Raw genomic sequence first — 14,643 nt, forward strand, 5'->3', positions numbered from 1 at the left:
CTCCGCTGCCCAGCACACATCTCTCACGCAGTCACCAGAGCCAGTGCAGCCCCGAGTGTCTGCTCCTGCCTTTGTGGGGCGGGGGGCGGGGTGCAATGTCAGCCAGAGGCCACGCTGGCCTTCCTGAGATCTACTCAGATTCAGTCACCGGGCAGTGCCAGGCCAGCCTGCTCACGCCTGCCTCCCGGGGCACCCGTCCACTGTTCCTTCCCACGTGTTGCCCTCAGGGACCCAGGGAGGCCTGTGGCCTGCGGGCACAGCCCTGGGGTCTGGGCCGTGAGGGCGTGCAAGGTGGAGTGTGTGGGACAGCCAGGAGAGGGGAGCGGGCTGGGCTGCACGTGGGGGCGGGGGGCAGTGGTGTCCGCTGAGTGATAGCAGGAGGGTGGCTGAGGGTGGCCAGGGGCGCTCGGGGGGCAGCACGCCGAAGACACCGCCCCTCGGGCTGGCTTGGGGTGCGGCGGCCGGGAGGGTGAGAGAGGAGGTCCCCGGGCCCTGGGCCTTCCTCTGCCCGCGCTTCCTCTTTTTGGCTGGAGCCTGCTTGATGTCTGGTGTCGTGTAAGTGCAGGCGCACGGCACAGGGACTCAGGAGCTTTAAAGGTCACGCTCCGTTTACAGTCATCGCAGACGTTGCTGTGTTCTCTGCGCAGGGCACCCTCGTGGCTTGCTTCATGCGTAACCGCTCGCACCTCAACCCCCACCCCTGTGATCCCCCTCCGCCTCCCCGCTGGTAACGCTAGGCTGCTCTCCGTGTCCGTGAGCCGCTCCTTGTTTTGTTGTGATACTACTTTGTTCTGAGCTTTTTAGCCTCCGTATGTAAGTGGCATTTATCGTACGTGGTGCTGCCCATGCAAGTGATAAGTGTTTTGTCTTTGTCTGACTTAGTCCCCTTAGCGTAACCCTCCGGGTCCATCTGTGTTGTCACAAATGGCAAGATTTCATTCTTTTTTGTGGCTGGGTAATATTCCATTGTATGTCCAGACCACATCTTCTTTATCCGTTCATCTGTCGATGGACACTTAAGTTACTGCCATCTTGCCTGTTGTAAATACTGCTGCAGTGAACACTGGGGTACGTGTATTTTTTCTTATTAGTGTTTTCATGTCTTTGGATATATACGCAGAAGTGGAATTGCTGGACCCTATGGTAGTCCTACTTGTAGGTTTTTGAGGACCTTCAAAGGGTGGAGCGAGCACGGGCATGATGAGTGGCGTGGCCTTTAACCACAGTGTCCTGTCCCCTCCCTGAGCCTCTCAGGTTCTCGCCAACTCTGCCCTGAGCATTCTCGCTGACCCCTGGGCTGGGCCCCCAGCTCCCTACCGACTGCCCTATGCCCCCCGTGCCCTCTGTCTGCCCTACCGACTGTCCTCTGCCCCCTGTGCCCTCTGTCTGGTCAGGTGCCCACCGGCCTAATCCTGTCCTCAGGCATGCTGTTCATTCGCTCAGTCATGTCTGACTCTTCGCGACCCCATGGACCGCAGCTTGCCAGGCTTGCATTTTCCAGGATTGTGTATAAATGGGATTGTGTATACTCTGATCTGTTTGGGGCTGGCTTCAAGTCAGCCTCGACACCGTAAGACTCACCCCTGCGGTAGTGTGTCGGTCACTCAAGGGCGTGTTCACCGTGTGGACGGACGGCCGTTTGTCTGTCTCAGGCAGTGCACGTGTGGGTTGCTTCCACCTCTGGCTGTTACAGATGAAGCCGTCCTGAGCGTATGTGCACAAGTCTCTGTGTGGACGGGAGCTTTCATGTCTCTTAGGACAGCTGGGCGTAGAATGGCTGGTTCGTCTGGTCAGTGAATATTTAACTCTGACAACCTGCCACTCTGTCTTCCAAAGGTTGGACCACTTTGCACCCCCACCGGCCGCGTGAGGTTCTAGTTGCTCTGCACCACCGCCAGCACTTGGATGGTGACTTTCTGAACTTCAACCATCCTGGCAGGTGTGAGGTGGTAGGTTACTGCGGCCTGAATTTGTTCTTTCCCTATGACCACGTGTTGAGTGTCTTTTCTGGTAGGTCTTCTTTAGTTAAGTGTCCAAATCTTTTGCTCATTTTAAAGTCCAGCTGTCTTCAGACTGCAGTGTGAGAGTTCTTTCTATGTTTCCTCCAAAATATATGTGTTTGACAAATATTGTCTCCAAGTCCGTGGCTTGACTTTTCATTTTCTTAGCAGGATCTTTTGAGGCGTAAACTTTAGAATGTTGGTGAAACCAGGGTATTTGTTTGTTTTACAGTCCACGCTGTGAACTATTTAATAAAGCGTCGCCAAGCCCACGGTCACAGATTTCCTCTTTGGGGCCGATGGTTCTGCATGTGATGAGTAAGGTCTGAGGACCGTTGCTGATGGTTCTGCGTGTGATGAGTAAGGTCTGAGGACTGTTGCTCTGCACGTGGCTGTCCAGTTGCTCCAGCACAACTTGTTGACAAGATGCTTCTTTCTCCACCGCGTTCCTTTGGTGCTCTTGTCAAAAATCAATCGGCCGTGTCTGTGTGGGTGTATTTCTGGACTCTCCGATCTGGGGCATCCCCAGGCATTGTAACAGCCCAGACCATCCCATCCCTCTCTCTACCGACACACCCGCGTGGGTGGGCCCTGCCTGGGTGCTGAACACAGGGCCCCCAAGTGCAGCATTTACAGGGAGGATGTAACCAGGTCAGGGGAAGAAGAGAGGCCGCCTTGTGACACTGAGTCTGTGTCCTGGGGGAGGCGCTCTGCAGGCATCCAAGGACCAAGGGGCTCCTCCCGGTCCTGCTCTGGATGGCAGTCCCGCCCCGACTTTGCGCCTCCTCACCCGAGCCCTCAGGTGGACGTGGGCTGATGTCTTGTCCCAGAGGCTCTGCCCTGCCTGCCTTTCAGATGGCCTAGCACTTAGGGTCTGCCGTGCCAGGGCTGGGCGAGTCTGGTCCCCTCGGGGGAGGTGGGATGGGCACACGGGAGAGTGCAGAGCAGGGGCCCAGGGCTGCTCAGGTTTTGCCACTGTTGGGGGTTCATGTGAAAAGCTCTAATTGTCCACTGTTGCCAAAGGGAGTCTATTGTGTGTGTGTGGGGGCAGTGTTTATGTATATGTGTGCAGGTGTGTGTGTATGTGCGGGTGTGTGTTATGTGTGTGTCTTTGTGTGTGTGTGTGTGTGTGTGTCTCTGTGGGGGGGGCAGTGTGTGTGTGTGTCTATGTGTGGATGTGTATGTGGGGAGTGCAACGTGTCTGTGTGTGTAGGAGGCAATATGTGTATGTGTGTGTATACGTGTGTGTTTATATGTGTGTATGTGTGTGTGTGGGGGCAGTGTGTGTGTGTGTGTGTGTGTGTCTCTGTGGGGGGGCAGTGTGTCTGTGTGTGTGTCTGTGTGTGGGGGGGCAGTGTGTGTGTCTGTGTGTGTCTGTGTGTGGGAGTGTGTGTGGTTTTACCCTGACTTGAGAAGCTGCATCTGAACTGTTTCCCCACCGACCCCATCCTTGTTTTTTGGGGTTTTCTGAGCAGACTCCCAGTTGCTTCTCTTCTGCCATATGTCAGAACATCCTGTAAAAATGCATAAAAGCCAAACAGAGGCCCTTGCTGGACTCCACTGCAGATCATTTTTACCCTCTGGTGAAACAGCACGTTGGTGAGAACAGGTGTTCTGTCAGGATGGCTATTTTTAAAGCATGGGGACAGCTTGTTGTCTGTGATCCGTGCCTCTAGTGACGAGCAACCTGTGAGTCAATTGCCTCTAAGTTTTATTTGCATTATTTGCTAAACCGAGCAGCAAGCACAACACAGAGGGAGACTGCCGGGGGGGAGCTGGGTGTGGGCGCCAGGAGTCCTCAAGCGGCCGGGAGGCCCGAGCTGGCCTCCCTTTGCCCATCCACCCCAGCACCCTAGATCAAAACTCCCCCATCTCCAGCTCCAAGTCGCCCCCCTACCCTGCTTCCCTGTAAGAAGTGGGTTCCAAAACCTCAGAGGTCTGACCAAGAAGAGCCAGACTCAGAATCTGTGTCACGAAGGCTTTCCCGTGTCCTCAGCAAGACCCCTGTGCCCACTTTGGTGGAGAGCGGGCCCCATGTCCTCCCATGGAAGCACCTGGAGCTCTCTGTGCCACCCAGGAAGGTCGGAGGGACAGACTCCGGTCCTGCAGGGGCGCAGGCCGTCAGAGGGAGGCCCTCAGAGCCACAGGCCGGGAGTGAGCAGGGACAGCCGCCAAGGGACACCTCACCACCCTGAGCAGACAGCAGGATCATGGGGGAGCGCTCAGCAGGCCCTCCTGCCTCCCTGTGGCTCAGCCGCAGCCCTGGGCCCAGGCCGCCTCCGTCCTGCGGTGCATCCCCTGCAGAGACAGAAGGCTTGTGGGAAGGGTCCAGGTCCTGGGCGGTGTCTGTTCTCTGAGGCATGGGGCACATGGGGAAACGCACCACCCCAAGCGTGACCCAGGACACGTGACCCTGTCTGCAGCCTGGCGGCCTGGCGGCCCGGCTGGCTCTGTGGGACCCAGGACGCCTCAGCGCACCCAGCAGGGCCTGGGCGAGCGGCGCTTGGGGAGTTCTGAGTGGACAGAGACTGCAGAGAGAAGCAGGGCTCACAGGGCCCCCGGGCGGGGACCCCCTCTTCCCTGCCTGTGCCAAGATGCGTCTGGGTGGTCAGGGTGGGTGTGGGGACGCTGCTTTCCCGTCCCATGGCTGCTGTGCCCACAAAGTAGGTGGCTGGGAATAGGAGGAATGCAGCCTTTCGTGGTTCGGGAGGCCCGAGTCTGGAAGTGAGGTGTTGGGAGGGCTGGTCCCTCCTGCAGGCTGTGAGAGGGAGTCCTTCTCTTCTCCCGGTTCTGGGGGCTCCAGGTGCCCCAGGGCCTGCAGACGCCTCACTGCCATCTCTGCCTCTCTCCCCCGTGGCCTCTCCTCGGTCTGTGTGTCCCCTCCCCTTGTAAGGACACTTGTCATAGCAGGTGGGGCCCTTCGGTCATCCCGGACAGCCTCATTCCAAGGCCCTGCCCTACTCTCCATCTGCTGAGGCCCCTCTTCTCAAAGTGGTAGTCACTCAGTTGTGTCTGTCTCTTTGCGACCCCGTGAACTACACCCACCAGGCTCCTCTGTCCATGGAATTCTCCAGGCAACAATGCCAGAGTGGGCAGCCACTCCCTTCTCTAGGACATCTTCCCAACCCAGGGATCAAACTTGGGTCTCCTGCATTGCAGGCAGATTTTTATTGCTAGCCTACTCAGTCATGTTCGACTCTTTGTGACCCCATGAACTGTAGCCACGCCCTGCCCCTGGTTCCTCTGTCCATGGAATTCTCCAGTCCAGAGTACTGGAGTGGGTACCATTTCCTTCTCCAGGGGGTCTGCCCAATCCAGGGATCAAACCCACGTCTCCTGCACTGCAGGCAGATTCTTTACCATCTAAACCACCAGGAAGCCCCTCTGTAGAGCAAGTTGGATCCTAATCCTGATGGAACTGCTGCGCTGCCCATCCACACCCGCCCACAGCTTTGGTGGGGTCACGTGGCTGCCGCAGAGTGGACCCTTGTTCCCCCAGAGGCAGGCTCCGGGTAGACCGTGCGTTTGTCTATGTGACTGTGAGAGAGCAGATGTGGTCAGTCTCGAGAGCCCCTCAGCACCTCCACTCACGTGTGGGCAGATGACGGGAGTAAAGAAGACTCACAGACAGACAGCAGCAGACGGAGGGTGCTCCACGGCGTCGGTCACGAGGGAGACGCAAGTCCAAGTGAGACAGCACTTCACACCACCCGGGACAGCTAGTGGAGAAGTCGGACCCCCCGCACCGCTGCTCCGTGATCAGTTTTATTGACATGATGGACGTGAAGCTCTGTATCACGAGGTGTGATTGACGTGTCACTTTTAGGGGTACGGCACGAGGATGTGATTCCCATACGTCACGAAGTGGTTATCACAGGCAGTTCAGTGAACATCCACTTACTCTCAGGAGCTAAAGAGTCTCTTGATGAAAGTGAAAGAGGAGAGTGAAAAAGCTGGCCAAAATCTAAGATCACGGCATCCGGTCCCATCACTTCATGGCAAATAGATGGGAAAAGTGGAAACAGTGACAGACTTAATTTTCTTGTGCGCCAAGATCACTGCAGATGGTGACTGCAGCCACAAAATTAAAAGATGCTTGCTCCCTGGAAGAAAAGCTATGACCAACCTAGACAGCTTATTAAAAAGCAGAGACGTCACTTTGATGACAAAGGTCCCTAAGCTGTGGTTTTTCCAGTAGTCACGTACGGGTGTGAGAGTTCGACCATAAAGAAGACTGAGCGCCAAAGAATTGATGCTTTCCAACTGTGGTGCTGGAGAAGACTCTTGAGAGTCCCTTGGACGGCAAGGAAATCAATCCAGTCCATCCTAAAGGAAATCAACCCTGAACATTCACTGGAAGGACTGATGCTGAAGCTCCAATACTTTGGCCACCTGATGTAAAGAGTCAACTCACTAGAAAAGCCCCTGATTCTTGGAAGGATTGAGGACAGGAAGAGAAGGGGCCAACAGAGGATGAGATGGTTGGATGGCATCACTGACTCAATGGACATGAGTTTGAGCAAATTCCGGGAGATGGTGAGGGACAGGGAAGCCTGGCGTGCTGCAGTCCACGGGGTCGCAGAGAGTCGGACACGACTGGGAGACTGAACACGTGTTTATTTATCGTGTTGTACATCACAGCCTCAGTGCTTCTTTTTCTTTTGATGAGAAGCTTGTATCCTGTGACCACCTTCATCCAGCCCCCCCTCTGCCATCCCTCTCTCTGATAACACAAGTCTTATCTCTTTTCCCATGAGTGTTGTTGTTTTAAAGCATATACACTGGAAGTCTTTTTTTTTTTTTAATGCATTTATTTGGCCATGCCGGGTCTTTAGTGGCGGCATGTGAACTCTTCACTGTGGCAGGTGGGTTCTAGTTCCCTGACTGGGGATCAGACCTGAGCCCCCTGCATTGGGAGCACAGAGTTCCAGCCCCTGGATCACTAGGGCAGTCCCCCTCTGTCTGTTTCTGAAGTACCATTGATCTACAACACTATTTCAGTTCCCATTACACAACATGGTGATTCGACATTTCAAAAGGATCACCAGGGTGAGTCTCGTTGCTGGGGCGGGGTGAGGTGGGGCGAGGTGGGTAGACGTGGGTGGATGTGTCCCCCTATAAAGATATGACACAGTCGCTGTTCCCCACGCTGGTTAATCTTCTGCTGAAACTTGTCCTCCGAGCACCCTGCTTCTTCTCTCCTCTTCTCACGGCTCTTCCCTCTGGAGACCCCCTGTTTTCTGTATCTATGACTCTGTTTCTGTTTTGTTATGTTGGTTCACTCGCTTTTTTTTAGATTCCACATTTAATGAAATCATGCAGTATTTGTCTCTTCTCCATCTGACTTAACCTCACGAAGCATAATACCCTCTGTTGCTGCTGCCGCTGCTGAGTCGCTTCAGTCGTGTCCGACTCTCTGCGACCCCATAGACGGCAGCACACCAGGCTCCTCCGTCCGTGGGATTTTCCAGGCAAGAGCACTGGTGTGGGGTGCCATCGCCTTCTCCAGTAATACCCTCTAGGCCCATCCACGTTGCCACAGACAGCAGGATTCCATTCTTCCGATGGCCGAGTGCTGTTCCGTTGTGCATACCGCAACATCTTCATCACTCGTCTGGGATGGGCGCTTAGGTTGGCTGCATATTCTGGCTGTTGTAAATAGTGCTGTGATGAACAGGGAGGTGCAGATATCTCTCCAGTGTTTCCATGTTCTTCAGATAAATTCCCAGCGGTGGGATCACTGCATCAGGTGGCAGCTGCACGTTCTGAGGAACCTCCATACTGTTCTCCATCATGTCTGTACCGATTCACGCTTCCATGAACACGCACGAGGGTCCCCTTTTGTCCACGCCCTTGCTAACGCTTGTCATGTGTACTCTTTGTGACGATGGCCATTCTGACAGGTGTGAGGTGGTGTCTCACTGACATGGTCTGCGTTTCCCTCATAGTTCATGATGTTGAGCATATTTTCATGTGCCTGTTGGCCGCCTGCATTTCCTTTTTGGAAAAATGTCTGTTCAGATCCTCTGTCCATTTTTCAGTTGTTTTTTGGTGTTGAGTTGTATGAGTCCTTGGTATATTTTGGATACTCTCTCCTTACCAGATTGTCACTTGCGAATATCTTCCCTGATTCAGTAAGTGGCTTTTCATTTTGTCGATAATTTTCTTCCTTGTACAGAGGCATTTTAGTTTGATGCTGTCTCATCTGTTTATATTGACTTTTCTTTCCCTTGCCTGAGAAGACAAATCAAAATATATACATATATATGTATTACTAAGACCAATGTCAGAGAGCATCCTGCCAATGTTTTCTTTTAGAAGTCTCACGGGTTCAGGTCTTACATTTAAGTCTTTAGTCCACTTTGGACTCTGTCTCTGTAGGTGGTATGAGAGCGCGGGGCGGTTCTTTGGCATGCGGCTATCGAGTTCTCCCAACACCATTTACTGAAGAGGCTGTCTTGCCGCCCTTATCATAGATTAATTGCCCATATAAGTGTGGGTTCCTTTCTGGGTTCTCTAGTATGTTCCATTGACCTGTGTGCCTGTTTTTGGGCCAGGACAATGCTGTTTTGATTAGCATAACTTTGGAGTATAGTTTGGAATTAGGATGCATGACACCTCTAATTTTTTTCCTCTTTTCTCAAGACGGTTTTGCTATTCAGGGGTCTTTGTGTTTCTATGCAAATTTTAGACTCATTTGTTGTAGTTCTGTGAAAAATACCGTTGATATTTTGACAGGGATTATATTGACTCTGTAGATTGCCTCGGGTAGTATGGCCATTTTTACAATATTAACTCTTTCCATCTATGAACATGGGAAACCTTTCCATCTGTTTGTGTTATCTTCAGTTTCTTTCACTGGTGTCTTATAGATTTCTGAGTACAGATCTTTTACCTCCTTGGTTAAATTTATGCCTAGGTATTTTATTCTTTTCATGCGATTGTAAATGGGATTGCTTTCTTAGTTTCTTTCTGGTAGTTCCTTCTTAGTGTGTCGCAACGCAATGGGCCTCTGTAGTTAACTTCATATGGCAACTCTGCTCTTACATCTTTGTTAAATGGTTCAGCCAGTTTGGAAAATAATCAGATTTTCAAAAAGTCTAACATAGTCAGTGTATGACTGGCACTGTATGGAATTCCACTTTGGTTTATTCCCAAAGAGCTGAAAACATATCCACATAAAAACCTGTTTGTATCAGCATTATTCATGATGGCCAAGGTAGAAACAACCCAGACGTCCACCACCTGATGGATGGATTAACAAAACGTGGTCCATCCTCGTGGTGGAATACGATTCGGCCTTAAAAAGGAATGAAGTGCTGACACATGCTGCTACACAGAGTCAGCTTGCACACGTGCTAAGTGAAAGAAGCCAGACATGGAAGAGCACAGCTTGTATGAGTGCCTTTAGCTAAATGCCCAGAACAGGCACCTCCATAGACATGGTGAGTCAGGAGGGCTGCTGGGAGTGGGGGTGAGGTTTCTCTGGGGTGATGAAAAGAGTCTGACTTTAGCTCCTGATGATTGTGGATGCTCTGTGAACATACTAAACCCCGGCATTGCATACTGCAATCAGGTGGATGTTATGGGAGGTGAGTCATATCTCAATAAAACTGTTTCCAGAAGCCCAGATCATCCTCTCTGGAGAAGGGGTGGCGGGGCTCGTCCCCCACCCTGCTGGAGCTGCCTGGCCACAGACCCTCCCGGAGCAGCGTCACCAGAGCGGCCCGGGTGAGGCGCGGTCAGGGGGTCTGTGCCGGGACACAGCAGCCAGCCTGGGTTCCCAGGTCCTGTGTCCTGCAGGGGGTGGTCCGGAGCGGTGCGCTCCCCCTGGTTCACCAGGGCCCCCTCAGCACTGGATCCCACTGACGTCCTATCTCTTAGGTGCTCCCATGGGGCCCTCCCTGGGGATTCCACGTTCCTCCCCAACCAGCGTGTTCCTCGGACCCAGGCAGGAAGGGCCTCTCCCAGTCCACTTCACCCCAGCCCAGTGGGGGGACGTGCCCAGGACGGGGGGACGTGCCCGGGGAGGGCTCCAGCCTGGCCCAGCAATCCCGAGATCAGGCTAACCACCTGCAGTAATCCCCATGGCCCAGAATCCGGGATCCCTGTTCCGGACTTCTGATTGCTCCTCTGATTAAACAAATAGGTTCAATTCACATGCGTTATAATTAAGTCATCTCAAGTCCTTTTTGAAGGAGAGAAATAATTCGTAATAAGCAGTTTAAATTCCCATTTCCCACAAGTGGATTTCCATCCGTCCTAGAAGCTGAGAAGACCGCAGCCTCTCCATGGCTGTTTCCCAGGTTGCTGTCAACCAGGTAGGGCTTTTCCCGGCAACAGAGCGTGGCCCTGTGTCACCCTGAAGGCCCGAGACCTCTGGGACAGTGTCCCCTGGCTGTCAGAAGAGAAGGAGCAGAATTGATTGGCATGCTAACAAGTTCACTAGGTAATAAGTCTTAAAAATAAAATGCTTTTTGAAGAACCTGAAACCTATTGAAATTCGAAGTCGAGCCCTCCAGCCGTCAGATGCCTTTGTTCCCACTGGTGCCGCAGCGACCCCGCCTCCGCCCCCCAGGCAGTTGCCACCCCGGGCTCCTTTCCTCTGCGGTTTCGGAAGAGCTTCCTTATGACCCACTGCAGCGGCTGCGGTTAAATTTCCTGCAACCAGCGCTCTGTATGTGTATACAACACCCGACTGGGAGTTTTATCTGAGAACGCATTCTCCTTCCGAAAACCGTCCTCGAGATGCTCAGCCGTCTCCAGGCCTTGTGTCCGCACATGCCGCAGCCAAGGCCGGGTGGGCGCCTGGGGTGCCCCGAGCCCAGGTGTCCCCTGGAAGGATGGTGTCCAGCCCGACATGGCCACCTCACCCTGGTGGGACCATACCAGCTTCCTCCAGGGCAGGGGCCTGCTTCTCTGGAGCCGGTCCTCCCGTGGTGAGGGTTGGCGTTATCCCGGGGCCCTCGCTGTGCCACATGGGCAGGGACCCTCCGCGGGGGTTTCCTGAGGCAGGCTGCCCTCCAGAGTGACCCACGGCAGGGCTGCTGCCCCTCCGAGCTGGCTGTGGCTTTTGGCCGGGGGTAACACTGCCTGGAGAGACAGCAGGGGCGGGGAAGCGACTCACTGGGTGTCTAAGCTGGTCCAGGAATCAAAAGCTTTCAGAGCACGCACTCAGCAGACCGTCTAGGGGCCGCAGAGGCCTGGCCTTGCCGCAGGGCCGCCGGCGGTCGGCTCTGCGTAGGAAGGTTCTCTTGTTCAGGCGCTCGGTCGTGCCCCACTCTGTGACCCCGTGGACCGTGGCAGGCCGGGCTGTAGTGGCGGTGACCTGACCCTAGGTGCAGGTCCGGACAGTGAGCAGGGGCCGGAGGGCCAGCCATGAGGCCCTGGTGGAGGAGCCTGGATGGGAAGGCAGGCAGTTGGGTGTGAGTGGGTGCAGGGTAGCCAGCAGAGGCAAGGCTGCCCCCCGGGAACGACAGCAGTGTGCGCCCGTCTGGGGCTCCTGATGGGTGACGCGGCCAGGTCAGTGCTGGGGCCCTGACGCGCTGCTGTGGACCAGGCCAGCCTTGCGCAGCGGGATCACGGCTGCCCGGCACCCCCAGGCCCCAGGGACGGAAGGATGGTGGAGACTCGCGGAGGGCCTGGCTCGGTGTTTGTTTGGAGGCAGTGAAGGGTTTCCAGTCCTGGTGGCCCGTGGTCAGTGGGTTTCCCTGACAGTCTGGTGTGGCCTGGGCAGCTTCCCCTGAGCCCAGGGCCCGAGGGCCAGCGGGCTGTGGGAGGCCCCGCTCAGGGAGCAGCCCGAGGCTCTTCTCTGCTTTCTCGGCTACACTCTTGTGTTCGGGCTTGGCAGAGCAGGGTATAAGGCTTTGCTGGGGGGCTTGTCCAGGAGAGGCCCAGGCCTGGGCTGGCCCCACCAGCCCTCACCCCTGAGCTGCCTGCCGCCTGTCCAGCTACAGCCCGCTTGGGGAGCCACCGAGATCTGGAAGGCTCTCCTCTGCCCAGCATGAGGGTGGTGGGGGTCCCATGGGTGTGGCCTTGGGAACGAGGGTTCGGAGCCCAGCTCCTGTCCTGGGGCAGCTGCTGGGGGGCGGGCGGGGTGGGGGCTGGCTGCTCTCCATCTCCAGGCTTGCGCTGGGGGCGTAAGGGGGCTGGTCCTTTCCGACCTGGCCGCGCTGCCGTCCTGCCCACCTGTCCTGCCATCTGCCTCCTCTCCCCCCTTCCTGGAGCTTGGCTGAGACCATGCTGTGGTGACCAGGCATCCTTCTAAGGTTTTCCTGCTGCAGCGTTTGCTTCCTACTTGGGAAGCAAGAGTCATGGATCCGGTCCTGGTCCCTCTTTCCCACGCGGACCCCCGAGTGTCCTTAGAGTGAGACCTGGGCTGACCGCCGGCTCTGCCGGGTCCACTGATGTGACCTTGGCCGTTAGTTTTCTTCATCTGGGTCAGTATCAGGCCACCTCATGGAGGGTCTGGTGATAACCTACTGGGACAAAACTGGTGCTCTGCCCGGGGCTGGGGGCGCTCTGGTTCAGGCCACGTTCTGCCCCAGCCCAGCTGGCCAGCCTCACGAAGCTTGGGTCCCTCCAGCATCGTCGCATGCCTGGCTCAGATGGGCACTTGAGGGCAGGGCCTCAGCTCACACACACCCAGGCATCCACGTCCGCATCGCGCATCCCCAGTCTGCATCACAGGACAGCTGTTTGAATGATGGATAATTGGATCAGCTTCACAGAATCGGTTCTGAATTGTCAACTTTGGCGCTTCGGACTTACTCAGTCACTGCTGTGGTTTTGTGTTTTCTCTTGCCTTCTCGGAGGCTGCTGATTCACCACTCATCTAACCGCCTAAGTGCTATCTTCATGAATTTTATTTTTGTCTTCTAACAGTGAAAGCTGTCACTGCTATGAATTTATTTTGAGAAAATATTGACATCGTGTGCCAAAAAGACATCTTTACTGGGCTCTATTTTATCCTCTCATGGTTTTAATTTCAGGGTAGGGTGCGTACTTCTTCCTGTTCGTATCCATTGATTCTCTCTGCTGTGGACATTTTACTCAGGGACATTTGAAAGTCTCATTTAAACTTTAACGTTAAACGTTGTTGAATGAGGCCAGCTGACCCAGGTCGGACAGAGCAGCACGTCTGTCCTCCTCTGCGTCCCTGCAGTCCGCAGTCCCGCCCCCAAGCTGGCCTGAGGGTGACCCTGCCGGACCGATTTAGGTCTGAGTGATGAGCCAGGCTAGAGATTGCTGTGTTCGCTTTGTTCTCTGCATACTTAGAAATGGAAATGTGGCACCAAAATTTTCTTTTGGATCCTGTTGATCAGCACGAATTGAATCATTGAAGTTGTGTTCGTTCATTTCCTGGACCCCTGCCTGGAAGTTTGTCTTCACAGCGTCTGGGTCTCCCGGTAGCATCGGCAAGATTCTCCCGCCGCACCTCGGCAGCCCGAACCCCCCGGGAGCTCTTTCCATCTTTTCAGTTCTGGCTGCGTGTTGTGGCCTGCGGGATCTGTTCCCTGACCAGGGGTCAAACCCCTGGCCCTGCGCTGGAAGCACGGAGTCCTAACCACTGGGCCTCCAGGGACGTCCACAGAGGGGAATTTTGATTCTTTGCTGGAAATCATCCCTTCCGAGGGGGCTGGAGAGCTATCTCGGAATATAACTAAAATTTTAAAATCACACAGGCCTTCTGTGTTTCAACAAAATAAAGATAATTGCTAGCTTAAAAGAAATGTTTTTTCTGACTTCTCTAATTTCTTCAATGCGCGCATGTGTGCACGTGTGTGTGTGTTGTACACATCTATTTTTGGTGACGGTCAACACACTCATAGCTCTGGTCTTAAGGTCTCTGCTGTCCTGGAAGCAAAGCCCAGTGAGCCCAGACGGCTCGTCTGAGTGCTTCCACTCCCAGGCGACAGGTTTTGCTCTGCCCAGGCTGTGTCCCCACGGAGAGGGGAGGCTGGGTTTGGAGGATGTTTGTTGCTCATGGTCACGGAGGTGTTTGGCCCACCCAAGTCTGGGGGTTGCTGGTTGGGGTCCCCGGTTTCTTCCCTGCCTTTCCCTGGGCGGGCCGCCTTCCCCAGCTCCCTCCTGTCTTCTCCCTTATGTGAGTGTCTGCCACACCCTGAAGGTGCCAGGTTAAACCCTGGCTGGGGGTCAGAGGGCAAGGGTGTCCCTCCCTGCCCCCAGCTTCTGAAACCAGGAGGAGGCCCCAGGGTAGGAAGTGGGTCCAGATGGGGCATAATGGATGGATGTGGGCCTGGGGGGGCTTGAGACCAGGGTGGTGGGGAGCGTGTGTGAGGGCACCATCCGGGCAGCTGCCCGCCTTCCAGCCCCTCTCCTCTGGTCAGCACAACAGGGAGGGGGCAGAAATGCACTGCCAACCGCTGACCCCACCCTGATTCCCCTCTCATCACAGAGGGGTCACTGGTGGGCATCCTGGGGGAGTCAGCCGAGCCCATGGAGGGGACCAGGGAGTCACGGACGCCGGGGGCCCGCAGGGTGGGGTCTGGGCTGCCCTGGTCAGGGCGTGTCCCCCGTTCTCCATTTTCAGCAGGGGGTGCTCAGGTGCCTTTGCTGGGTAGGGGGTCAGGGGGTGAATCCCCGATCTCCTGTGAAAAGTCCATGAGGGGGGCCTCTCCCT

At 55.1% G+C, this 14,643-nt stretch overlaps 1 protein-coding gene across 2 annotated transcripts in view; it reads left to right on the plus strand.

Annotated features, from left to right (window-relative positions):
* Positions 1-14,643, plus strand: part of ZFYVE28 (zinc finger FYVE-type containing 28) — a 98,869-nt gene that overhangs the window by 30,357 nt on the left and 53,869 nt on the right. The gene's annotated exons all lie outside the window — the stretch shown is intronic.

Source organism: Bos indicus x Bos taurus, chromosome 6, assembly GCF_003369695.1.
Source record: "Bos indicus x Bos taurus breed Angus x Brahman F1 hybrid chromosome 6, Bos_hybrid_MaternalHap_v2.0, whole genome shotgun sequence".
NCBI classification, from domain to species: Eukaryota; Metazoa; Chordata; class Mammalia; order Artiodactyla; family Bovidae; genus Bos; species Bos indicus x Bos taurus.